We start from the raw sequence: 26746 nt of genomic DNA on the forward strand, positions 1-26746 counted from the left end.
GGAGCAGCAGGGCAGACAGGGCCTCAGCCTGCTATGGTTTTTGCCAGATCTGCACAGGGCCACCCCCGGAATGTCACAGGCTCCTTTTTCCTCAAATGGATGACTCTCTGGGGACTAAATTTTATTGGAATTGGATTGAGAGAGAAGCAGCCCCTGGCTCCAGGCCCCCTCCCAGCCAGACATGCCAGAGCCTGGAAAAGAAAGAGGCCCAAGGCTGTAGACTCCCAGATGCCCTTGAACAGGGAATCTGGAGCCACTGCTTTTGAGGAGTCTGCTCTGCTGATTGACAGGCTGCCTCCCTGGGCAGCCAGCAGACTGCAGGAGGCTAAGAGAGGGACTCAGCAGGCCCAGGCAGCAGGGTCCAGGGTTCTGTTTGAGTTCTGGTCCCTGGCCCGCCTACCTCTTGGGAATGTCCTAGGGCTTTCGGGACAAAAAGCAACATCAAAGAACTGCTCTGCATCACAGGGGCCATTCTTTTTTCTGTTTTAGGGAGAACAGGGCAAATCTGCCTCTCCTTTTTCTCATCCGTGAGAGGGAATTGGAGAAGAGCGGTTGAGAATGGGGGTTTGCGGCCAGCGGCATGAATTTAAATGTTGTCCTTCCTCATGTGAACTGTGTCAGTTTCCTCATCTGTAAAATGGTCACATTGACAGCACCTGTCCCATCGGTTGCTGTTGTGCTCAGTCCCAGGAGCCCAGTAACGTGTGCAGAACACCCTCCAGGGGAAGGCACTGCCTGGGCCGTGACATCTTCCCGACAACCCTGAGAAGCAGGTGTTTCCAGTTGAGAAAACCGAGACCCAAGGTCACGTGGCTAGTAACACCAGAGGCAGAGGGATCGGTTCTAGAGCCACATTCTTCACAAATAAGTGTCAGATTTTATGTTACTTTTATCAAAATTTAACACAGTGCCTACTGCTCCGTAAATGTGAGATACTGTTATTACTGAATCAGAAGAAAGAGGCTGTGGTATCAATGTCCCCAGGCCTTTGCTCCCCCAACTAAAGAAGACTCTGTTGCGACTCAGTTTCTCCCCTTCCTTTACACCCAAGAGGATTCTGAAGTCCAAGGTCATGTGGCTAGTAATGTCAGAGCCAAAGGGATCAGCTTTAGAGCCCACATTTTTCACAAATAAGTGTCAGATTTTATGTTACTGTTATCAAAATTTATCTATTGGGCCTGGCCGAGGACTGGCAAAAGACTTGGAGGAGTTGGGAGGGGACAGCTAGAGAACACAGGTGGGAAATGGGGCAAGGGAGGGAAGGCTGCCCCGAGGGGCCTTGCTCAGTGCTGAACTGGTTTCTCTAACCTGAACTAAACAATTCTATTAATTGCTCACTATTGGGTTGTGCTATTTGAATCCAGTACCACTTAGAGGCTGGACCACAGAGGTCCTGACCCCGGCAGGGTTACATTCAGTGTTGAGTGCAAATGTGCTCCCAGGCCTCCTGGGAAGCCTTGGAGTCCCCTGGGGAGTTATTGAGCATGGGCTGAGTTTTGGTGCATCAAAACTGGACTGGAAGTCCAGTGCCAATTGTGAACACCTGAAATCCCAGGGACTCAGGAGGCTGAGGCAGGAGAATCACAAGTTCAAGGCCAGCCTCATCAACTTACAGAGGCCCTAGGCAACTTAGTGAGACCCTGTCTCAAAATAAAAAAATATAAAAGGCTGGGAATGTGACTCAGTGGTATAGCGCCTCTGAGTTCATTTCTGAGTATCAAAAACAACAACAACAACAAAAATACTATACTTGAATCATTGCAAATTTCATGGGTGCCTTCCCCTTTGTGACACTAAACATTGTACCTTCCCTTGTTCTCTGGCCCCTGCTGGGATGGTGCATGTGAAGGGGCCTCACTTGCTTTCCATTGAGGGCTTAATCCCTCTCCAGGCAACCCTGTTGGGCAGTGAGGGTTAGAGAACAGGGTCACTAGGGGGAAGGGAGGACCCAGTGTCTCTGTGCAAGGCCAGGGCGCCCTTGCTCATACAGTCTGGTGCAGGCAAGTGGGGGTTATTTTAAAAGGAGAGTCACTGGTCAGGGGCAGGACAGATAAACCACCACATGGGGCCCCACGGTCACCATACCTACATCCCCAGGGGAGGGCCAACATGGCTCGTGGGGTTGAAGCAATGAAATCTGACAGGTGACCGGCAGTGCTTTTGAAATGAATCTACTGTATATTTTCCCCGAGTTGCATGACAAACCACTGATTTAATCCTGCATCTTTGGGAAATAAAAAACAGCACTGCCTTTTAAAGATTTATGTCAATCGGAAAGCCCATTCACATCCCCAGGCTTATTAAAACATGAACAAATTTGTGCGTCTTGGTATCAAAGAAGCTCTTCCTGCTCCCTGACAAGGCATCCTTGTTCTCTGAGTGGACAAGTCCCCACGACCAGCTCTCTCATTCCTCTGTCCTTCTGGTCACAAAGGTCTCCTTTCTTATTAAGTGATGCTAAATGTGAGACCAGAGCTGCCCACTCTAAACACCTGTTTGGTGATGGAAAAACTAGACAAAGGGGCTGATGTGTCAATGAGAGATAAAACACCCCTTGTTCATTCATTCAACAAGATTAGCTGAATACATATTTTGTGCAGGACTGCTCTGGGTGCTGAAGATACCCGGATAAAAATCCCTGAAACAAAGCGAGCGTGGGGTCTAAGCTAACTCAGGTTTTCAGAGGGGACTCATACAGGACTGGGTATGTTTGCCTTGACCCCTCTCATGTCTAAGTGGGCAACGTGAGAACTGTTGAGCTGTCTCTGCGGAGTGGCTTTGTCCTGTTCCTGCGTAGCCACCTATAACAGATTCCATTTCTCCAAACGCTGAAATGGAATCTGCAGAGCCAGAAGCAACTGATTTACTTTGTTCTCCAAACTTAAGACCCTTTCTGGAGCCTTCTGAGAAGTTGTCTGGTCTGGAAAATAGCAAAAGAAAATTAAAAAATGGAACAGGGACAAGAAGAGCCGCCGTCGCTCGAGGTCCTGCTGACGCAGGAGCCAGGCGTGAGCAGTTTGCACTATATTTTAAGAAGAATTCGTAAACATGTCCACGAAGGTTACCTCCATCCCCAGGCAGTGAGGGTGACTCAAGTTGGGCAAACTGTGGGATGGAAAAGCAGGGACATCAAAGTCCAAATAAGTTAAAAAATGGTGCTGCGCTCAGGGCTGTAACCTGGGGCTCTTCCAATGTTTCCACTCTTTAGAAAGCCGCCCCCCACCCCATGAGCCAGAAACCTGAGTCCCCCACCTTTCTCTCCCCACTCCATGATTTTACTCCCTCAGTATTTGGATCTTATACGCCTGGCCCCGCTGCCTCTCCTGTCCATGTTACCTTCACCTCCCCTGGACATCTGTGACATGGCCCCTCCACCTTGACCTCCACCTCCCACCCCATCCCATCCCCTGGAGCCAAGTCCTCCCTGGCCAGCTCTGGCTCTTCAGAGCACTTAAGGCAGCTCTGACCATGATTTATCACTGAGTTTGTTTAAACTCTGGCCGCCTCCCGGCTTCAGTATCACGTCTTGAGTCCAGGGACTGCGCCTGGCTTTGCTCATCTCTGTCCCCTGCACTCAGCACAAAGCCAGGAAGGAGCCTGAAGTGTATTTTGACCCATGCTTTATAAATGTCACCATAGAAGTTAGCTCTTGTCCTACATTTGTCTCTGGCTCTCCCTGTCCTGATCTTAACCACTGAGCCACATCCCCAGCCCTTTTTATATTTTGAGACGGGATCTGATTAAGTTGCTTAGGGTCTCTCTCTCTAAGTTGCTGAGGCTGGCTTTGAACTTGCGATCCTCCTGCCTCAGCCTCCCGAACCCATGCTGGGATTATAGGCATGAGCCATCATCCCTGGCAGAATAAGGGAGTTTTTTAAAAATAAAAAAGATAATTGTTGCATGTATAAAATTAGTCCCCCCAACAAATGCTAAAGAAATATATCAAGACTGTGTTTGGAAGGATGAACTGGCCTATTTTAAGCTCATATGGGGTGGTGAAATATGCACACATGTGTGGAGTGAAAAAAGTGTTCCCAGGTAAGACTATAAATAGGAAGATGGCGAGGATTTTATCTGATAACTTACTACAATACAAATACATCCAACCTAGCGCCCTGGAGTCTTATAGTAAATACTTGTGCTGTGCAATGAATATTTGCACAAATGCAGGTGACCTTCTTTATCACACTCATGGTTCTATATCCACATATTCAAGCAACCAAGGATTGAAAATACTTGAAAAAAATTGCGTCTGTACTGACCATATACAGTCTTTTCCCCTTATTATTTCCTAGACGACAGAGTGAAGCAGCTGTTTATAGAGCACTTACACGAGGTGTTATAGTCATCTAGGGGCAGTGGAAAGTATATAGGAGGGTATCTGTGGTCACTTTATATAAAGGACTTGAGCATCTGCAGGTTGTGGTATGGAGGCTCCTGCAACCCCCGGGACACTGAGGGATGACCGTGCGGCTGAGTACTTGTGTGCCGAGTGCAGGGGTGAAAAATTAGCCATGCACACATGCTAAGAGGATGCAGGAGAACAGATGAGCACCTTCCCCTCCCAGTCTTCTCTCTGTCTGTCCCGCTAAGGGCTTCTTCTGGATGACCCTGTGGGCTCCCCGAGAAGGTGGTGGCCCAGGAAGTGGTCTGCTGTGGTCAGTGAGGCAAGTGTTTGGCTCTCGCCACAAGTCCCCATTTATACCCACTTTGTGTGCTCAGACTCCAAAAAGACCTGGCGCTTCCAAGGTGTGGAGAAACAGGCTCCCTTACATACGAGGGGAGGGTGCGTTTGACTAACTGTTTGCAGGCAATTTAGCATTCTCTTTCAAACATCCAAAACATATATCCTTGATGGTGGCAAATTCTCTTTCAGGAATATAGCTCATGGATATGCTTGAAGCTGTGTACAGAGAGGGATGTATAAAGATGTTCATCGCAGTGTTATGTATGCTAGCAAAAACTTAGAGCCATTAGATGTCCTAGGAAATGGTCCAACCCATCGTGATCCAGCCGGTGGACATGGTTTTCTCCATGTGCCACCCTCTTGACTTTCTTCCTGACTCAAGAGTGTCCTTTCTCGTTGTAAAAGAAGTCAAACTGGGCTGGGGATGTGGCTCAAGGGGTAGCGCGCTTGCCTGGCATGCATGCGGCCCGGGTTCGATCCTCAGCACCACATACAAACAAAGATGTTCTGTCCGCCAAAAACTAAAATAAATAAATAAATAAATATTAAAAAATTGTCTCTCTCTCTCTCTTAAAAAAAAAAAAAGAAGAAGAAGAAGAAGTCAAACTACTCCACTCCCATAGCATGTTAGATGTGTTTGTAAATAATGACATAAAAAGTACAATGCCCAATCTCAGTTCATTCTAGGAAAAAGAAAAGGGAGAGAGGGTGCTCCTTCTAAGTGTTCTTTTCTATTTATCTCTCAAATAATTATCCAGCTCTCTATGTCAATAGTGTTGGGGTTGAGAAACCCTAGGTAGAAAGGTGCCTGGAATCTACTAAGTATTTATAAGTGGGTGAAATATGATCAGGGTCTGGCACATGGTAGTTGCTCAATAAATAATTCTTAAACGATTGAAGGAAAGAGAAAAAAGTGGCTCTAAGTGCAGCAATAAGAAGCCCAAGATACACTGTCAAAAAGGAAAGCAAGGGCTAGGGCTATAGCTCAGTTGGGAGGGTGTTTGCCTGGCATGCACAAGGCTCTGGGTTTAATCTCCAGCGTGCGCACACACACACACACACACACACACACACACACACAAAGAATCAAAGTGAAAAACAATGTATATGTTATTATTACTTTGGAGTTAAATAGGCATAAGTAAATGAATACACTAGTCTATGCATAGGAAAATTATCTAAAAGATTATAGATAAATCCCAATAATAGCTATCTGTGAGTGAGACAGTTTAGACCAAAGAGTAAGGAAAGATAGTCACCTTTTATGCCACAGGGTTTTGAGCTCTTTTAGATTTGTATCATGAGAAGACAGTGATTCTAGAACAAGTACCACCGCCAAACACAGTTTCATAAAAAACCAAAACCAAAACCCAGGACTGCCTGGTGTCCCTCACCAATGACAAGACTTGGCTGTAAAGAGTGGCATTGGAGTCATGTGCGCGGAGCCTTCTGGGTGGGTGACAGCTGGATGTTTTCACAGCAGACACGGGACCCCTCCTTATCTAACAAGCACCCCTGGCTTGGAGTTCACTTCTGTTGGCCATCGTGTCAGCCCTGGGGAGGCCCCTCCGGGCCCTTCTCTTACTGCTGAGGAAATAGGCTCAGGACAGTGCCTCGTTGGGGGACACGCTGCCAGGTGCCCCTCTTGCTCTGCCCACGTGGGGGCAGCTAGTGCAGTTATCTCCTGCTGGGAAACAGTGTCCTGAGTGGCATCTTCCTGGTTGCCAGGAGCACCTATCCTCTCCTGGTCCTGGGGCGGGGCTTAGCACGTGGTCCCGCCCCCGTTCCCGCAGGGTCTCTCTCCAGCTACGGGCACTGGGGCTGACCTGGGGCAGGAGCCACTTCCCGGCTGCCCTGTGGTCCTTGGCAGGCCTTGATTGCACCTCAGTCCTCACCACGTGGCCACAGGTTGCCCACGTGTCCTCGGGATGTGGCAGCTGGCCACTCCCAGGGATGAGCTGAGGAAAGACAAGAGGCACCGACTGTCCTAAGCTAGGCTCAGACGTGAGATGCCGTCACTTCTGCTCTTTTCTATGGCTCCTGCAGACCCACCCTGGCATAGTGTGGGAGGGGAACTACACCGGGTGTGACTACCGGAGGTGGGGTCATTGGGGTCATTTTAGAGGATGGTGACCACAGTTCCTGGGAGTGCATTACTCCGGAAGCCTGGATCCCGCCTTGGGCTGGTCCCTGAGTGGGCGGGCAGGAGGACCCCCCTGAAGGCTCTGCTCACTGTATTCTGAGTCCTTTGCAAGGCACGACTCATACACTCAGTAGCATTTCTCCACCCTACACAGTGAGGTTGGTAGTGATATCAGCCCCATTTTGCAGAATGGGCAACTGAGGCTGGTTAAGCCCATTGCCCAAAGCTGCACAGGATACACCCAGAGGGGCCTCGCGGCAAAGCCTCCACTCTTGTCTCTAGCATTGCCCTGTCTCCTACCCACTCCCTTCCAGTGGCAGAGAGGGCTGTCCAGCAGGGAGGACGTGAGCTTCCAGGCCACCAAGTCCTTACCAAGCAGGTGGAGAAAGCGTGGTCCCAAGGCGAAAAGCGACATCGCTCCTTGAGCGAGGACAGAGCACAGACCCAAAAGAGCCAGACCTGAGGCTCCACTTCTGCCTGGAGGCCTGTCCTGGTGCAGAGGTTCTCGGCCCAGAATGAGGCTGCGTTCAAGTGTGGAGCTGATTCCCAGCAGGACGGGGTACCAGAAAGAGCCTGGGCCCTGGGCCATGGCACCACAGCTCTGCAGTCAGATCCACTCCTTCGACCTTGGGCAAGTATATAGGTTCCTGTGTCTCTGTTTCCTACCTGTAAAATGGGACAGTCACACTAAGCTTCTTTCTTTGTTTACACCTTTATTTTATTTTTTTTTATGTGGTGCTGAGGATTGAACCAGCACCTTGCACGTGCTAGGCGGGTGCTCTACGCTGAGCTCCAGCCCAGCCCCAACACACTGAACTGCTAAGCCAGTTGTGAGGAGCTAGAGGAGGATAAGAAGTGAGGGTGTCGGGCGTGCCACTAGTTTCTTGGGCTCATTTCTTGGTTTTCTTTAGTCTTTTTTGATCATTTTCAAAAGTTTCAACTCTCCTTCTGATAACAAATGTTCTTTGGACTGAATAAAGGGACCCTCACTTTAGACTGTTCCCCCTGTGGCCTCACGATCCCCAGACTCCCCTTCCAGGTAGTGAAGACCTTCGTGGCACTGATGGATCCCCCACTTCTGCGTCTTGATGAAGTCAGTGCTGAGGCCCAGGAAGATGGGGCCGTGAGACCCTGGCTTGTTCTCAGCCCATTGCTGCTCTGGGGGGCCAGGCAGGGGGCCAGGCAGCGCGAGCCTGCAGCTCTCCAGTGGAAAAACCCCGGGTTGCTGGGAGGTGGCGCAGTGCTGCTGGCTGGCTTAGTCACTGTGGGCAGGCCTGGAGGAGGCAGGATTCTAGCAACAGAGGTCCCCTGGGGAGCAGCTGCTGCTGTCCTGGCTGAGCTGGGGGAGGGGAGAAGAGGCACTAGTCATCAGCAGGATTGGAGACGGTCCAAATTCCTCCCAGCTGCTCAGACCTGAGGTTTGATGAGAAATCAGGCCCTTGTAACGTGATTGCTCAAAAATATTTGCTGTAAGCAGTTATTGGCTTTATGCAATAAAGGAAGCATTTTAACTGTAAATAATAATAATAATAATAATAATAATAATAAATATTTGGTTTAATAGAACCAGAAAAGGACAGCATCTAAATGTAGAAGCCTGCTCAGGACAAAGAATAGGTGGTCTTCAGGAGCTGAAGGGTAGCTGGGTCAGGCCATGAAGGTCATTTTTGGGGGGTAGGGGGTTCCGGGGATTGAATTCAGGGGCACTCTGCTGAGCCACACCCCCAGCCCTATTTTGTATTTTATTTAGAGAGAGGGTCTCCTTGAGTTGCTTAGCACCTCACTGTTGCTGAGGCTGGCTTTGAACTTGAGATCCTCCTGCCTCAGCCTCCCCAGCCGCTGGGATTACAGATGTGTGCCACCATACCTGGTTTGAAGGTCATTTCTAATCCCCAAATTAAAGGACTCTGTGATTTGGGACTTTAGTGGAGATCAAGTAGACAAGTCTGGGGGCTGTAGCATAAACCTGCTGTCACATTTCTGGGGAAGAAGCAGGGCCAAGAACAGAGCCCCCCAGGGTGGTGAATGGAGAGAGGAATCAGAGCTCGAACAGATCTTAGGACTCCAGGCCAGTCATTTCCCTCCCCGAGCCTCAGTTTCCTGATGAATAAACTAAAAACTGCTGTTCTTCTAGAAACCCTTCCAGCTCTGAAAATCTCTGATTCGCTTCTGGGGTTTTTGTCTCATCCCTCATAATTTGGAGACCTGCCAGTGAGCAAATATTTATAGAGCCCTTGGCGTCTTGTCAGGTAAGGCGGGAGACAAGCAATTTCAAGGCCAGCCTCTGTCAAGGACACTCGGATACACAGGCACAGCACAGAGGCAGCCTTCCAATACCCAAGGGAAGGCACTTATCTGTGGAGGTCCAGAGGAAGAGTGTCCAGGAGGTCTGGGTAGAATTTGAGGCAGGTCTTCCAACATGGACAGAAGTCACTAAGTTAGGAGAAGGAAGCAGGGCCTGGTGAAAAGGCAGGGCCCACACATACAGCTGTGTAGGCTGTGCACTGCACAACTCCAGGGCACCACTTACATTGTGGTCTGTATGATGAATCTCCCTGTGTACAGTCTGCAAGGCTTTATGCAAAAGCCCTGGAAAAGGAGCTGGGGTTGGTGACTGATGTCTGCTAAAGCTGCAGCAGAGGGGAAGGGTGGCCCCTGGGGCTGCCTATTTTGTCTGCTGGCCTTAGGGCACCAGCCTTGTATATTACCTGAAGAAGGTTCCAAGTGTTCGTAAGGAGGGTGCAGCCAGGTGGGTGCCTTTCTGAGCCATTGACGTAACTCTCTGCCTCGGCTTCCTCCTGGAGAGTGGGCCTCTTCAGCATTCTCCACCCTCTGGATGGAGGAGGTGGAAGCAGGTCACATATGTAGAGTGCTCAGCCTTGGGCCTGAGAAATGATACATGTAATGGTGACTGACCTTGGGGACACAGAGAAAGGCGGGCGGAGTTGTTCTCGGAAGCTTTGGGTGCTAGGGAGGGGAGGAGTGGGGGCGAGCAGCTCGTGGTTGGGCTGGCAACAGCCACTGCCAAATAGTACTGATTTTGCCATAAATTGTAAATATAGATGACTCCTCAGGGCACCAGCAGCGTCTCAAGGGAGAACTGTTTTGGGAAAAATGCTTCTTGAAGAACATTGAAGCTAGAGACCCAGGGGACCAGAGTTCTTTTCCTCATCCAGCAGGGACCTTGGCCACTCCCTGCCTCTGGGCCTCTGTCTGTCCACCCCACCTCCCCCACCAGTGGAAGGAACTGGGCCCCTGGCCACCAGGGCTCTGGTTAAGGAGATTGGAGATCTGGTACCTGGGAGGGGAGCTTCAGCACTTTGGGTGGACAGTTCAGCTGGACCTGGATGACCTCAGCCCTGGGGCCTGTGCTGGCCAGGCTGTGCTTCCACCTGTGCGTGCTAGCAGCCCAGACCCAGGGCCCAACTCGCTCCAGACCCACTCAGGTTGATCCTCCTGACCCAAGTCCTCAGGCCACAGCTGCTGCTCAGTTAGGGCAGGGCCTTCTTCCCCAGACTTGGCTCAGCCTTGTGCAGCCTGAGGTTGAGGGGCCTTCATCTTGGGTCTGCTGGGGTGTGCCAACACCCTCGGACCCAGGATAGAAGGATTTCTTCTAGGCTTGGGGCAAGGATCATATAAAAATCATCATAATAAGAACTCATTAAAAAATAAGACTTTATTGAGATATCATTCACATTTAAAATTCATTCTTTAAAAGTAAGCAATTCAGTGGTTTCATAGACTCACCAAGTTGTGCGATTATCACCATTAACTGATTCCAGAATATTTTCATCACTCCAAAATGAAATTGGGTACCCATCAATGGTCACCCTCCATTCCCCGTGGCCCTAGCCCCTTGCCACCATCAATCCATGATCTGTAAATTGGACATTTCACTTAATGAAGTCCTGTGCTGCGTGGTCTCCTGGGGCCACTGTCTTTCACTTAACACAGTGTTCTCATGGTTCATCAGGGCACAACATGTGTCAGCACTTCATTCCTTTTTATTATCGAGTGATATTCCATTGTTATGGATGTACCCCATTTTGTTTACCCACTCATTAGTTGATGGACTAGGTTGTCTCCACTCTGGGCTATTACAAATATTTAACTGTTAGGAACATTGGTATACATGTTTTTGCCTGCATATTTTTATAAAATTCTCTTGGGTACTGACCTAGTGTAGGAATTGTTAGTTATAGGGAACTATGTTTGACCTTTTGAGGAACTGCCAAACCGTTTCAAAGTGGCTGCATCCTTTTACAATCCAACCAGCAGCCTATGAGGGCCCCCGTCTCTTTACATCCTTGCTAGTTACTAATTATTGTCTTTACTTTTGATTCTAGCCATCCTAGTGAGTAGGACATGGTATCTGGTTTCTTTGCCCATAATTAATAATGACTAATGATGTTAAGGACTTTTTCATATGCTTATTGACACATTTGCATATATGTTTTGGAGAAATATCTGTTCATAGCATTTGCCTATTTAAAAATTTGGTTGTCTTTTTTAGTATTGAGTTCTAAGTGTGTTATAAATACTAGATCCTTCTCAGATATACAATTTTCATTTGTTTTTCCTCTTCTGAGGTTATCTTTATACCTTCTTGATAGTGTCTTTCAAAGTACAGAAATTCTTAGTTTTGATGAAGTGAAATTTAAATGGCTCTGGGTTCAGTCCCTAAAGGGAAGGGAAGAGAGAAGAAGAGAGTAGACATCTTTTCTTGTTCCTGAACTTCCAAGGAAAGCTTTCCGTCTTCCACTGTGAAAAATAATGATAACCGTGGGTTTTTCATAGCTGTCCTTTATCAAACTGAGGAAGGCTCCTTCTCTTCCTAGTTTACTGGATGCAAGTTTCTTAAAATTTTATTATCATTTTTTGTTGTTGTAGGTGAACACAATTCCTTTCTTTTATTTATTTATTTTTATGTGGTGCTGGGGATCGAACCCAGGGCCTCATAAGTTAGGCGAGTGCTCTACCACTGAGCCCCAGCCCCAGCCCACCTTTTTTTTTTTAATCATAAGAGACTATGAATTTTGTATTTGGTGAGGCATTGTTCTCACACTTTCTTTTAATTCTTTATATTTGGCTTCCTTTAGTTCTTTGACCATATTTATAGGAGCCAATTTAAAGCCTTTGTCTAACAAATTCAATATCTGGGCATCCTCATGGGTAGTTTTCTGGGCTGTTCCCCACCCCTGTATAGGGCACATTTTCTGTTTCTTTCTTTTGATGGGTGCATCATCATTATGCATAACGGAAGGGTTCCTTATGCCACATTTGAATATGCACAGGACGTGATTTGATCCACTTCATTCCCTGGTCCTGCTCCTCCCTCTCCACCTCCCTCCTGCAGTCCACTTCCTCTACTGCTCTATTCCTCTGCCTTCTATGGTTATTATTTTAATTATGTATATACACCATTTCTGTCTGTCTGTCTCTCTTTCATCTCTCTCTCTCTCATCATATCTCTCATCTCCTGATCAATACAGTACTTGGATTTTTAGCGAGAGCATTTAGGCAAGAGAAGAAAATAAAAGCAATACAAATATGAAAGGAAGACGTCAAATTATCACTGTTTGCAGATGATGGGATCCTATACTTAGAAGACCCAAAAAGCTCCACCAGAAGACAAACTCAGCAAAGTAACAGGACATCAAATCAACATATAAAAATAAATAGCTTTCCTACACACCAATAACAGACTGCTGAAAAAGAAATCAGAGGAAAAATTCCATTCACAGTACCCTCAGAACAAAACAAAATCTAGGGATAAACCTCAGCAAGGAGATGAAAGACCACTCCAATAAAATTATAGAACAATGAAGAAGGAAATTGAAGAGGATACCAGAGGATGGAAAGACTTCCCACGTTCTTGGATACACAGAATCAACATTGTTAAGATGACCATAGTGCCAAAAGTCATCTACAGATTTAACACAATCCCTATCAAAATATCAACGACATTCTTTTGAGTCCTAAAGTTCACATGGAAGAATAAAAGACCCGGAGTAGCCAAAGCAATTGTAACTAAAACAGCAAATGTTGGAAGCCTCAAAATACCCAATTTTGAATTATACTACAGAGTTGTAGTAACAAAAACAGCAAGATACTGGCCTAAAAACAGACACATAGACCAATAGAACAGTAGACCAATGGAATAGACTAGAAGACACAGAGACAAACCCACATAGATACGGACATCTGCTCCTTGACAAAAGTACCAAAAATATACACTGGAGGAAAGAGAGCCATTTTAACAAATGGTGCTGGGGAAACTGGTTATGTAGAATTGCATATGTGAAGAATGAAATTCCACATGTAGACGATCCCTATCTCTCACCATGCACAAAAGTCAACTCAAAGTGGACCAAACCCTACGTGCATATGTGATGACATGACCTGTGTGATGCTACATCCTGTATAGCCAGAAGAATGAGAAGTCATACTCCATTTATGCATGATGTGTCAAAATGCATTCTACTGTCATATAAAACTAATTAGAACAAATTTTTAAAAAGTGGATCAGAGATGTAGAATTTAGACCTGAAACTTTGCAACTGCTAGAAGAAAACATAGGTCAACACTCCAATATATAGGCACAGGCACCAACTTCCTCAATAAGGCTCCTCCATCTCAGGAAATGATACCAAGAATTAATAAGTAGGGTGGCATCAAATTAAAAAGCTCTGCACAGCAAAGGAAATGAGAAGGTCTGCAGAATAAGAGAAAATCTTTGGCAGCTACTCTTCCAAAGAGGATTACCATTCAAAATAAGGAACTCAAAAAACCACCAAAAAAAAAAAAAAAAAAAAACAAGTGGGCAAATGAACTAAATAGAAAGTTCTCAAAAGAAGATATACAGATGGCCAACAAATATATGAAAAAATGTTCAACATCCTTAGCAGTTAGGGAAAAGCAAATCAAAACTACGTGGAGATTTCATCTCACTCCAGTTAGAACAGCAGCCATAATAACAATAATAACAAATGCTAATGAGGATGTGGAGGAAAAGGTACACTCCCACACTCTTGTGGGATTGTAAATTACTACAACCACTAGGGAAATCAGTATGGAGTTTCCTCAAAAGACTAGGCATGGAGCCACCATATGACCCTCTATGCCACCTTGGTATTTATCCTAAAGACTTAAAGTCAGCGTACTCTAGTGACACATGTATTCCCATGTTTATAGTGGCACAGTTCACCATAGCCAAACTGTGGAATCCGCTTAAGTATCCTCAGAAGAATGGGTCAAAAAATGTGGTATAGATACACGGCGGAGTTTTACTTAGCCATAAAGAAGAACAAAATCATGTCATTTACCAGAAAATGGATGGAACTTGAGAGCATTATGTTAAACAAAATAAGCCAGACTCAGAAAGTAAAAGGTCTTATGTTTTCCTTCGTATGAGGAAGCTAGAGAGGAAAATGGGGGGAAAGCTGGGAAGGGGAAGGGGCCAGGGGTAGGGAGGAATGGGGGGCAGGGGAAGGATGGGAGAATGAAATTGACCCAATGTTATGTGCATGTGTGAATATGTAACAATGAAACTCACTATTTAGGTACAATTGTAATGCACCAATAAAAACGACCTTAAGATATTTTTTAAAGCAAGCAAGAAGAGAGATGGATCCTCACAGTGTGTGTGTGTGTGTGTGTGTGTGTGTGAGAGAGAGAGAGAGAGAGAGAGAGAGAGAGAGAGAGAGAGAGAGAGAGAGAGAGAGAGCATGCACATGTGTGTAACTTGCACACTGAACCCAGGGCTCTGTGCTTAGGACAAGGCATATCTAAGTACTTAAGCTTAAAAAGTGAATCAACCTAAAACAACCATTAAGTCCCAGTACAGGTGGTGTGCTGCCAGGGGAGAAGCTGGCAGTGATGGAGGCGGTGAGCGGTGACACTCTACCCACAGGCCCTCTCCTCTGGCAGTGGGGCTGGGGGGTGGGGATAGGAAGGGTGGTCCTGTCAGCACGTCCAGTAGAATTTCCGTGGTAACAGAAAAGTTTTACATCTGTGCTGCCCACTATGGTAGCCAGTAGCCACAGTGAGCACTTGAAATGTAGCCAATATGACTGAAGAATTCATGTAAATTGTATCAAATATTAATTAAATATGCATTTAAACAGCTACGGGACTGCTGCACACAGCTGCTCGCTGGACAGGTCAGCCACAGACCAAATTCTTTGCAGCTGCTCAAGGGTCTGTAGCATTCTGTGGTCATCCTGGAATCCACCCTCGCTGAGCAGAGTGTGTGGCCCAGGGGCTGTCACCCAGGACTCAGCAGACAAGGGTCCTGACCAACCCTGAGAGTGTGGCGGAACAGCCTGGCCCTAGGGACCCTCTGTGCCTCAGTTTCCTCCTCTGTGGAAAGGAACAGCAATGGCCTCCCTCACATCTCTCACAGGCTCCTGAGGAGGACCGTGTGGATGCTAGAAGAATGCTCTATAAACCACAAAGCAGTAGAGAGAAGCAAGTGCTGGCTTAAGCCACATTTCCTGTTCCCTCGGAACAGGAATGTTGGGGCCCAGCTGGTTGTGTGGAGATGGGTGGGAGTGGATGGGGCACTGGTGTCGGAGCTATAATGCAGCCTACACAGAGGCCACCTCTCAGCCACACAGCGGGGCGCTGAGCTTGGGTGTGGGTGCTGCATACTAAAGGCAGCGGGAAATCTGCTGGGGTGGGTTCTGAGTTGAGGCTGGTCCATGCACTCGGCCCCTCCCCCACTCACCCCTCCCACCGTCCCCCACTTGTGCAGGCCCAGGCCCTGCGGTTGTCTTGAGGCCTCTCTCCCTCCCCTCCACCCCATGAATACTGGAGCATCAAGTCTCGGCTTGACGGCTACTCAGAATCCACTTCTCACCACCCTCACAGTGACCACCCTGGGCCACATTGTCACTCTGGGGTAACTGCAGTGTCCTTCTGTAGAGTCCCACCCTTGACCTCTTCAATGGCGACACTGTAATCAGAGGGATTCTTTTATAGGAACCCCATCTTGCTCAGAAGTCTGCAAAGCCCCATCTGGGAGACAGCCACAGTCCTTCCAGGGGCTGCTGGGCCTGCTGCTCTGTCTGTGACCTCATCTCCAAGTAGCTCCTCGCCAGCGCTCAGCTTCTTGCTACTCCTGCAACATGCTAAGCCCCAAAGCCTTTGTGCTTTCTGTCCCGGCCTGGAATGTTCTCTAGCAGACATCTGTGTGGCTCACCGTATCCTGACTTTAGATCTCTGCTCCTATGGCACCTTATCGCAGAGGCTTGCTCTGTATTCGTGACAAATGAACACAGCCTCCCACCCTCATGCCCTCAGACCTGGCCTGCCAGGCACACAGCAGGCGTGCGCTCATTGCTGTTGGGAACCGCTGGTGGCTCAGGCAGAGCAGCTTCGCTGGGTTGGAGGTCTGGGGACCTGCCATGTGACCTGGCAGCTGCTCCCCGTAGCTGGACTTGGATGGAAGCTTCATCTGCATGTTGAAGCCTTAAAAAGGCACTGAACCCTCTGGAAGGTCCTGCTCGCATGCCTGCCTGATGGTGGGCCGTGGCTCTCCAGAGGCGCTGCGTGATCTCGGGCTGGCCTCGAGATCACTTAGGAAGGAGAAAGACGGAATCTAACTGGGGTCCCTGGACAGCCGTGCCGAACACGGGCCTCTTGGAAGTGATGCCATTACCCTGGGTTTGTTCCAAACCGTCAAGCCAGGGTCCCCTGGGCCTTGTAAATTTTTGTTTGCATTTTTTTAAAATGTTCTAAGGGGCTTCTCCCAGTCTTTCTTGTTTGGTGACAGTAGCAGCTGGCCTCTCCTTCAGGTCCATCAGCGACTGCCCTCTCGGGGTGTCTATTTCTCCTTGGGTAAATCTGAGAACACAAGCAGAATTTTCTGTGTTCTCTGAGTCAACGGCTCTAGGAGTCCTGACCCCACTCTTTCCTCCTGGCCCTCAGCAGGAAGTCCCCCACCCCGGGCCTCCCCTTCTGGCCCTCAGACCCCGCATTGGGGAGCCGCACTCTCCTTCCTGTTTCTCATGGACACATGGGGAGCGTGGGGAGCGAGTCCCCCTGTCCTTCCCCTCCACTTCTCTAGTCCCAGAAGGGCGGCCTGCTGCTTGGCTATTTTTATCTCAGGAGCTTTCTCAAGGAGAGGCAGAGCCCCCACGGCACAGGCTGGTCTCGGTGGAAAACCTCCCTTCATGGGGAAAGAATCCAGGGGATTTTTTTTGAGTTCTGGCTTGGAGCCTTTGATTTTTTGTGTGTCCCTTGCTAATTTATCAGGGTTTTCGTTGTTGATGTGCTGCGTGTGTGTGTGTGTGTGTGTGTGTGTGTGTGTGTGTGAGTGTGTGTGTTTATAAGAATAAATGCAACCAACACTGAATTCTGACTCAGGCCTGATATCAGCTCTCCTGCGATTGGTGATCAGCTTGGAGCTGGAGCTTAAAAATAGTCCTCATCCTGCACTTGTTAATACCGGGGTGCAGATACTCGGTATAGAGGGAAACGGACTGGCCCAGAGGTGTGAACTCCACGTTCACAGTGGCCCTGGGAGGAAGAGATGGTGAGGTCCCAGTTTGACAATCAGGGAAACTGAGGCTCAGGGGAGCTAAGTAGCTTTTCCAAGGAACCCTGACAGGGCAGGGGTTCACACCTGGGGTGCTTCCCTCTGGCCTGAACACTCAGCGCTGTCCACCTCCAGGGGAAGCACTCTGCGTGTCTCAGGGTGTTTGAGAGGATTCAGGGAGGTGTGTGTCACATGCTTGGGGCAGAGAAAGAAAGGTCAGCATCGCTGCCAGCTGCCAGTCCTTCCTTGGAGGCTCCTGAGCGGCCAGGTGTCTTGGGGGACCCTGCGTCTTGTTCTTGTCCTGGGGTTTTTCCTCTCCCGTGGCCATAGAACTCTGAGGTCGGGACGGGAGTGATGTGTGAAGATGTTTGTTTTTCCTGGGAGGAGAAGTGTCTAGAGGGGAACAGAGGTGCCTGGGCAGGCCCCAAGGCTGGAGCGCGGCTCCCCCACTGGGTGGGACAGAGGCGCCAGGGGTTTGCTGGAGGACTCACCTGTGGAGCAGAGGGAGGTTCAGAGGGGGTGGGAGAGGCTCAGGGCTGAGGCCCCGCCAGGAGAGAGGGGCTGGGTCCCAAGAGTCCTGTATGGCAGGCCAGTCCAGGAAGGTCCCTGAGGCCACGCTTGTGCTGTGCCCACTGTGCTCAGTCACCAGCCTCAGTGAGAGGACCACATGGATCCAGAGACAGTGGCCAGGGCTGTCAGTCCCTTAAGCTCCCTCCAGCCAGAGGCCTAGGGGGTGCAGGGCCAGAGCCCACCCTGGCTTACTGGTGACCCCGGGAGCCTCAGGTAATCTCCCCGAACCTCAGATCCAGTGTCTGCAGCCTGGGAACAATAATAGCAGGTATTCCTTCCGTTTTCTCTCCCCGTGTGACAAAGTGGCCCCAAACTGAATGCTCATAGTGAGAGCCCACGGGCTCTGCTGGGGGTTCTGCTTTGCTTGGCCTGCTCTGTGACTGGCTGTCACCCACTGGGGCTGGGATGTGCCAGGTGCCTCCATCCTCTGTGTCCCTCCGCAGGTCCTGTGGCCACTCTGCAGTCTGGTCTGAGCTTTGCAGTATAGGGGCTGGCTGGGCGGGGCAAACGTTCCTCGGCAACCCTTGCACTTGTAGCAAGCTCTGCTTGTGAATGTCCCCTGGACCACAGCAAGTCCCCTGGTCAAGCCCAGAGTCAACATGCAAGGGCGTGAATACCAGAAGACTCACTGAGGGCCACCAACGTTCAGCTGTCACAAGGTGTGGGGCCAGGTGCTAACGGTGCTCGGTGCTTGGTAGAATTCCATGTGCCTCAAGAGATGTGCCCATGGACAGTGGCTGGGCACCAAGATTGCTCTCTGAAAGGCCCTGGGGGTCAGAGGAGCTCTCCTTGGCTCCCAGGAGAACACAGCAGAGTGGGCTGGGTGGGGGTCAAGGGGGAACACGGGTGCTATCCCTGCCCAAGAATTCCTAGGAAGAAGGGAGGCTGCAGAGATGACTTCACGGTGTCTGGTTCTGGGGGAGACCCAGTTGACAGAGCCTAATGGGTCAGAGGAGGCCTGGGGGACAAGGAGATGACCTCCTGCAGAGGAGCTTCCCAGCAGAAGAGCTCGTGAACTTCGGGTGACTGGGAGTAAGCCATCAACTCCTCATGGGTCAGAGGCTCCCAGGGCTGCTGCATGGTGGAGGCTGTGGGGAGAGAGAGGTCTCTCTGGAATGTTCCCTGTAAGGGCTTCAGTCTCAGGAACCTGGCGAGAGCTTCAAGTGTGGCTCATGGAAAAGTGACTGAAAGAAGGAAAGCTTAAGAGGCAGGTGAAGACTGGTCTGGGGATGACAGGGCAGGAGTGGAGGGGCTCAAGTTTATGGTCACCATCTCTCAACCGCTCCTCCCGGCCCTCACTTTGCAGGTAGGAAAGCAATCTGGAGGGACGCTTTGTAGATCACCTGTAGCTACACAGTTTGTAAGTGACTGAGCGGGACTTGAACTTGGGCTTTGAACCCCCGACTCTCTTGACATCTCCATAGGAGACCACAGCAAACCATGGAGACGCAGCAGCTCAAGGAACCTGGGCAAACAGGCCCGGGCTGCAGCAGATGAGTTCAGTGCCCGCTAAAGCCAGACAGCCACCTGTCCCTGCGGGAACCAAGGCACCCAGCCACCTGCGCTGCTGGTCCCTGCTGCCTACCCAGCCCAGGGCTGGCGCACTTGGTGTCTCTCCCAGCACAGGGATCTCCAAGGGCGCCCCTTGGCTTCGAAGAGTGGGTGACAGGAGCAGAACGCATCAATGGAAAATGAAACAAAACCCTTTTCTTTGTGTCAAAGCAGCACACCAAGCCCTGGTCGTGGGGGAACGGGTGGCGGCAACAGACCCCTCTTTGAGGGCGAAGCTGGAGACCTTGGGGGACGCAAATAGAAGAGCCCGGGAGGCTGCCGGACGGAGCCGCAGCCCTGGCAGGGAGAGGGGTTATTCATATTGAAGAGGTGCTGGATCCTGGCAGCCTGCTGAGTGCTGGAAAGGAGGGAGAGGCTGCCAGCAAGATAAACCCAGGCAAAGTAGCGAGATGGAGGAGCCCGGGAAAAGGCAGCGCGGGAGGGTGGGGCGGTGGGCGGGGCCTTCTGGGCCAGACGGAGTTTCAGGCAGACAAGCTTTGGGGACATCTGATGAAAGCTCAGTCCTTATCCACCAAATGTCCATGCAGATAACATTTAGGACGGGCGAGAGGCCCCCTGACACCGCACAAACCCATCCACCCTAGGACAGTGGCTCTTAGTGCGCAGTGCTTATCCATGCTTCACCCCAGAGAAGGGTCAGCAGAGCAGAGGGGAGACTGGCCTTTGTTTTTGGAAAAGCTTTCACAAGAGCCCCATGTGCCCCCTGGTTGAAAATATTGCCCTGGGAATTGACAGCCCCAGATGGCTTCAGAGCAAAGACACTCTTCTCTCAGCACTGAGAACCAGTAGACTCCAGGCCAGGGACTATCTTACAACCCTGGGTATCCTGACTGGTTGGAGGACTTCCAGCCAGTTCCATAAGACACTTAGGAACTCCTTTGACAATTAAGGAGAACTGTGCTGTCTTTTCACCATGGACAGAATAAAAGCCAAAGTCCTCATCAAGGTTGCAGAACCTTACAGATTACATTTCTCAAATACAACAAATATACACTCCTGCCCCAGGACCTTTGCATGTGCCACTCCTCTGCCTGAACACTCTTCCCCTAGCGATCTATGTGGGCTGCTTTTTCACTTCCTGTGGGTCTTTGCCTAACTGTCTCTAAATAGCACCTTCTCTTGCTGTCAGCCCCCTATACTAACTTGAGTGTTCTCCACAGTGCCTATCTAATTATGTTCTATTTATTTATATATGCTGTTCACTTTCTTTAGAAGGTAAACTGCAAGAGAACTGCTCCTGTTTTGTCACCTTCTGTATTGCCAGCACCTAGAACAGTGTCTAGCACATGGCAATTACTCAATAATTATTTCTTGAATGAATGAATAATGCAAATTTGCTCCTCTCTGTTGTCCAATAGGACACAGATGTCGTTTTCTTTTTTTTTTTTTAAGAGAGAGTGAGAGAGGAGAGAGAGAGAGAGAATTTTTAATATTTTTATTTTTTAGTTCTCGGCGGACACAACATCTTTGTTGGTATGTGGTGCTGAGGATCGAACCCAGGCCGCACGCATGCCAGGCGAGCGCGCTACCGCTTGAGCCACATCCCCAGCCCACAGATGTCGTTTTCAAATTGGATAAAAAATTTCCTGGAAACAGAGCACTGCTTTGTCGATCTGTTTTTCCTTCTAAACAGTAAACAAGTAAAAAAAAAGCAGCTATTTGGCACCTACTGTAAGCTCAGCCCCCATCAGTGAAGAGGAGGAATAAGTAGAGCAAAGGCTTAGTTTTCCTCTCCAGGGTCTTTATGACCTGGTCCTGTGTGAGTGCCACTCCCAGAACCTCTTAGAACAGCCAGAGCTTGGGCTGTGGTGGGGGCTTTCAGTGCCTTCGCAGAACAGGCCGCAAGGCAAGTGGTTTAAGGAAGACTATTCCCCAGAGGGCAGCAGGGTTGCAACCAGCTGGGTGACTGACATTGTGACATTTCTCCTCATGCTCCCCACACCGGATAAACTCACATAACCTAGAGATCAGCCAGCCCTAATGAAATTATTAGGGGACTGTCCCTGCAGTCCAGGAATCTGGACAGAGGACATGCTGGGCCTGGCTTCAGATGAGCCTGCAGTCCACCCAAAGCAAGTAGCCGACCTTGGCCCCAGTTTGGCCCTCTTAAGTGAGCCTCGGGGCTTTCCTACTGAGTAGTTAGGAGGCCTGTAATGTGGGCCCCTGGGCCCCATCGGAGCCAAGACAGCCGCATCAGAACAGGTGTGCACTGGCTGGGGTGGTCTCAGGGACCCTGTGGGGGACCCCACCTCTGTCTGGGCTTCAGGTTCAGTGCTGCCCTTCTCTGAGATGGGCCGAGAGGGGCATTTGCGGTCTCTTTCCACCTGCCTTCACCTGGGCCTGCCAGGCTGCTCCCTCTGGAGTAAATTTGTGTGGCCAGTCCCCACCTCCGCCACCTCCCTCCACCTTAGAGCCCACGGCCGCCTGACTCAGGCCAAGCCAGGGGCTGGACCTGGGATCATGTTTGCTGTGGGCGCGGAGATGCCACAACTCTTCTGCCGAATCCCGATTTCCAGTCCCATCCGGAGGTTTTCCAGTTGTGGGACCTGGGCCAAGGCTCGCCTCTCCCAGGTCCCGTCTGCAGAACGGAGATCCCAGCAGCCGCCAGGGGGCGCAGCGGGTGGGAAGGGCCGGGCGCCCCGTGCGCCGCGCCTGGCCCGCTGCAGTCCCGCGCAGCCTGCGCGTCCGCGCCCGCCCTCGGTGACGGGACGCCGGCTGCTCCCTGGGGAAGGGTGGCCCGCCATCGCTTGGCCTTGCCGTTCCTCGTTCCTCTCACCCGCTGCCTCTCCGCGTCTGCACCGCTGTCTCTCCCTTTTCCACGCGGACAAGAAAACGAGGTTTCAGCGACCTCTGTTGGCACGTCATCGTGCGGCTCTGCGGTCCCAGGAATCAGCTTCATAAAGAGAAAGAGTTTATTTTGGCTCCGAGAGCCAGAGGTCTCTACCCATGGAAGGTTGGCCTGCTGCTTTGGGGCAAGTGGGAGACTGGGGTGGGGGAAAGCCCTCTCTTCTTGGCACCCAAGAAGCTGGAGAGAGAGCAGAAGAGACAAGTCTCCCCTCCCCATTTTGAGGAACATTATGCACCCTGATGACCTAAGACCTCCCAAGGGTCCGGATATAGAGGTCTCCACTTCCCCAAAGCCTTTAATAACACATAGGTCTTTGGGGGACGTTTCAGATCCAAACTTCAGCAATCACTGAGTTCCTCCTTGGCCAGACGCCCTTCTTTGTATGAATATCAGTAAACAAAACAGTTGAAGACCCCTGTCCTCCTGTGGTAGAGATTGAAAGCGTTGGACATAAACATTGAAGCATCTGGACATAAACAATGACATGATCAGTCAGTCAGATAATGCTTTTGGAGGGGAAGCCAGGGCGCTGTGATCGGGAGGAGCAGGTCTCAGAGTTCAGGGGTGGTGACAGTGGTCCTCTGGGAGGAGGTGAGATGTGGGTAAAGACTGAAAGGAGGGGAGGGAGGGAGGGAGCCAGGCAGGTTCTGGGGCAGAGCAGTCCAGGCAGTGGACGTGAGCAAGAGCCGACACCCTGAAGCCCTATCTGCCTGGTTGTCCTAGGCTATGGACAAGAGCAAAGAACGTGGGCACCCAGGCCATGGTCCCCTGGCCTGATGAGCCAAGAGGAAGGTTCTTTGAAGGGTTAACAAGGGAGCTTAGACTGGGCGAGCAGGAGTGGTGGGGCTATGAAAGGGCTTTCCAGACTGCGCTGTGGGGAGTCATCCAGGTTCCATGTCTGGGGCTGTTAGAGGTTGGGAGGAAAATGGGGGAGGGGGGAGTACAAAGAGCAAGCCTATGAGATAGATATGTATCTTTTTTTTTTTTTTTTTTTTTTTTTGCAGTACCCAGGGTGCTCTATTACCAAGCTAGATCCCCAGTCTTGCTTCTTCTGAGACAGGAGCTCACTAAGTTGCCCAGGCTGGCCTCAAACTTGTGATCCTCCTGCCTCAGCCTCCTGAGTTGCTGGGATTTCCTGGGTGTGCCACAGCACCCAGCCACTTTTTGTTTTTTAATCTGAAATGCATATAGGAGGGGTGGCAGCTGCATTTCACCAGCGCCTTCCCCAGTCTTTCCTTGTCTTGTGTCAGTTTTGTGTGTGTTACACTTTGTGTCCCTGGGGGTGTCTGAATTTGCTGCCTCTGTAAGGGAACCACTGAAGCGTCTTGTGTCAAGGAAAGAGGTGACCAGACTTTAGAAAGCTTATTCGAGGACTCCTTGAATTTAGGAAACTGTCTTTCATTTTGATAATCCCAGGGTCTAACACAGTGCTTGATACCGAAGAGATGCTCAGTGGATTGTTTCCAGTTGTATTTTTTAATGAATGAAATGAACATTCCAGTAAATGTTCTAACAGGTGACAGAGAGATGGGAGGTGAACCAACGACGGCGGAGATGGGCTGTCAGTGCAGCCAGGGTGGGGATACGTGAGGCCCTGTCTCTGGGTAGAGTGCCTGCCCACAGCTCATGCTCCCCCAAGTGTGGAGTCTCCATGGCAGGTGTCGAGTGTCCAGGGTCACCCGCCATGCTTATTTTAAAATGCAGATTCCTGGCCCAACTATAGACCTGAATTACAATACCTTAATGGAGCTCAGATGTTTGTATTTTAAATAAGCACCTTTTTAAAGTTTGAGAATAGCTGGGCACCGTGGCACATGCCTACAATCCCAGCTACTCGGGAGCCTGAGGCATCAGTTTGTAAGTTTGAGGCCCATCTGGGCAAATCAGTGAGACCCTGTCTCAAAATAAAATTGAAGAACAGGACTGAGGATATAGCTTGCTTAGCATGTGCAAGACCCCAGGATCAGTCCCCAGTGCTTGGGGGGAAAAGTCACAGAGCACGGTATCCTGGGGCCACAGGTTGCTTTTGGCTTTGCTTCTGGCCGACCAGGAGCTGCTGGGCACAGTTGACAACCCCACCACACCCCTCACGTGGCAGTTCTACCTGCCCTGTACACAGCATGTGCACAGCCTTCCCCTGGGTCTCACATCACCTCCCAAGAGAGAGATTCTATTACCTCCATCTTTAACAAGAAGAAAGGGAAAATCAGAAGGGCTGGGTCAGCTTGCCAAGGCCACACACGTGCAGGTGGCCCTGGAGGAGGGACCCAGCTGTCCTGAGACGCCCCCTCCTCCCTGGCCAAGTTTTCCTTCCTGCTTTGGGTTAACTCACTTCAACCTGCTCTCAAATCATGGCCTCCCCAGAAACAGGGAACAATTAGAAGCTCATTTGCGCTGTAATTGGGTTTCCCTGCTGCAGTAATCCCCAGTGGTTGCTAAGTTAGAGTCACTTAGGGGCTTGGGTAAAGCATACAGGCCCAGACCCTAACTCCTTCAAAGGGCCTGGGCCTGGTGTTTTCTGAGATCTCCAGGTGATGCTCATACCCTTCAAGCTTGAGAGCCCAGGCTTCAGGACGTGGTTCCTTGCTAAGCCATTTCTCTGTAATGGTGCAAAGAAAGGCATTTGAGGTAATAAGGATTCCCTGGGGAGACGCCCAGGAAAGGCTGGATCTTATTATTACCCGTGAAACCACCTTGTGCTTAAAAGCAGAGCTTTCAGGGCAGAGCTTGAGGCAAGCTTAGTGAGGGGAGGGCCGCGCTGGGTCTCAGCCCTGACCTGTAAGGACACTTTCATCCCGAGGAAGGAGTTTAGGTTGGTGAAGGTTGAGTGAACACAGACTAGGTAAGTGTGGGTGGTGGGTGGTGCAGGCCTTGGGGTGGGCAGTGAGTGAGGAGCTTTGGACCAAGTCGTGCCTGGGGCTCAGGGGCCCAGGCATCCCAAAATGGAGGGCCAAGCACTGAGGGCCTGTGCACTCTTCCCGGAAGAGGCCTCTGGGCGGATGGCCTAAAGGGCACACTGGGGGCTCGGCAGCTGACTGAGGTGGCCTACAGATTCCCCATCAAACGGGCCCCTTTTGTGTGCTTTTGTGTGCTTCATTCTCCTGAGCCTCTGGTTTCTCACCTATAAAGTGAGGCTAACAGTGGTAGCTTCTTCAAAGAGCCATTTTGGAAATCAGGTGATGCCTACGAGGGTCCTAGACCAGAGTCAGGCGCCGGCACAGTAAGGAACAGGAGAGCAGCCCGTTCCTACCCGTGTTGACATGTTCCCGGCTTCTACAGTTCAAGGTCGGTCCCTCAGCGCTTGTCAGAGGGCAGTTGGCAGCAGCTGATCTCATCTCGAGGCACTGCTGGTAGCTGTCATTGAGGTCCCTGAGTGACAACCGGGAGGCAGGCGATGGGAAGCCGAGGAACACTGAAACCAAGGACTAGCCGAGAAGACTGGAGGAAAGGGTTGTGCGCCCCAGTGAGAGGCAATTAGGGCTGAATCTTAGGGGCACGTTGCCTTGTGGAACCGTGTCATTGGTGATGGATTTTAATTAGTGCATCATGATTTACATAGTTGTGGGATTCATCTTGACATTCATAAATACATATAATTTGCTCCATTCCGGTCTCCAGTGCTACCCCCCCCCCCCACCACACACACACTGTTGGTGTTCCTGTTAATTGATTTTGTTTAATTGGTACACGGTACCTGAAAGTGGAATTCACTGTGACAGTCATGCCCGCACCTGACGCTCTTCTGTCAGTTTCTTCCTGTAGCTCCTTCCCTTTCTGTCCCTCCTCCAGGCCCTCCGTCCCGTCCCCTTTCCCTTCACCGCTCTTCTCCCTTCGATTTTCATGAAATTCACCTCTTAAAAAAAAAAATGCCTCATTTATCCTCTAGCCTCTGCTTCTGCTGGAGGAGAAATAGAACGTCCGACCCTTGACCTCTGACTCTGGCTTTTCCTTTTCCTATACCAAAGGCAAGTTTGGGCAGAGGGCTGACCTCGAGGCTTCCTCCTGGTCTTGCCCTACTTGCTTCTTTCCAGAAAACACATTTTATCAGGAAAATACATTCCTTCCCGTTGCCTGCTGTGACCCCCACTTTCTGCTCTGTCTTCTGTTTGAGAAGTCCTCTAACTGTCCACAGAGCTGTCATCTCTGATTTTCTTAGGTGACGCGGGATGGAGACCCTTGATATGTGAGTCTAGGCCTGGGTGAAGGTGATGAACTCTTCCCTGTTGTGGGGGCCGCCACTGCCATCTTGGCCTTCCTACTAGCTCTCCTCAGGCTCTGCAGAGATGACTGATGCTGTCTGTGGAAAGTTAAGGGAATTCCCTGAAGCGCCTCTCCATGCTGTCCAGGAGTCCCCAAGGACGGGTGCCTTACCCAGAGCTGCGAGTT

At 50.2% G+C, this 26746-nt stretch overlaps 1 protein-coding gene across 1 annotated transcript in view; it reads left to right on the forward strand.

Annotated features, from left to right (window-relative positions):
- ACCSL (1-aminocyclopropane-1-carboxylate synthase homolog (inactive) like) overlaps positions 1-26746 on the forward strand; it is a 114698-nt gene that overhangs the window by 76020 nt on the left and 11932 nt on the right. The gene's annotated exons all lie outside the window — the stretch shown is intronic.

This window comes from Spermophilus citellus (genome assembly GCF_964194105.1).
Source record: "Spermophilus citellus genome assembly, chromosome: 2".
Lineage (NCBI taxonomy): Eukaryota > Metazoa > Chordata > Mammalia > Rodentia > Sciuridae > Spermophilus > Spermophilus citellus.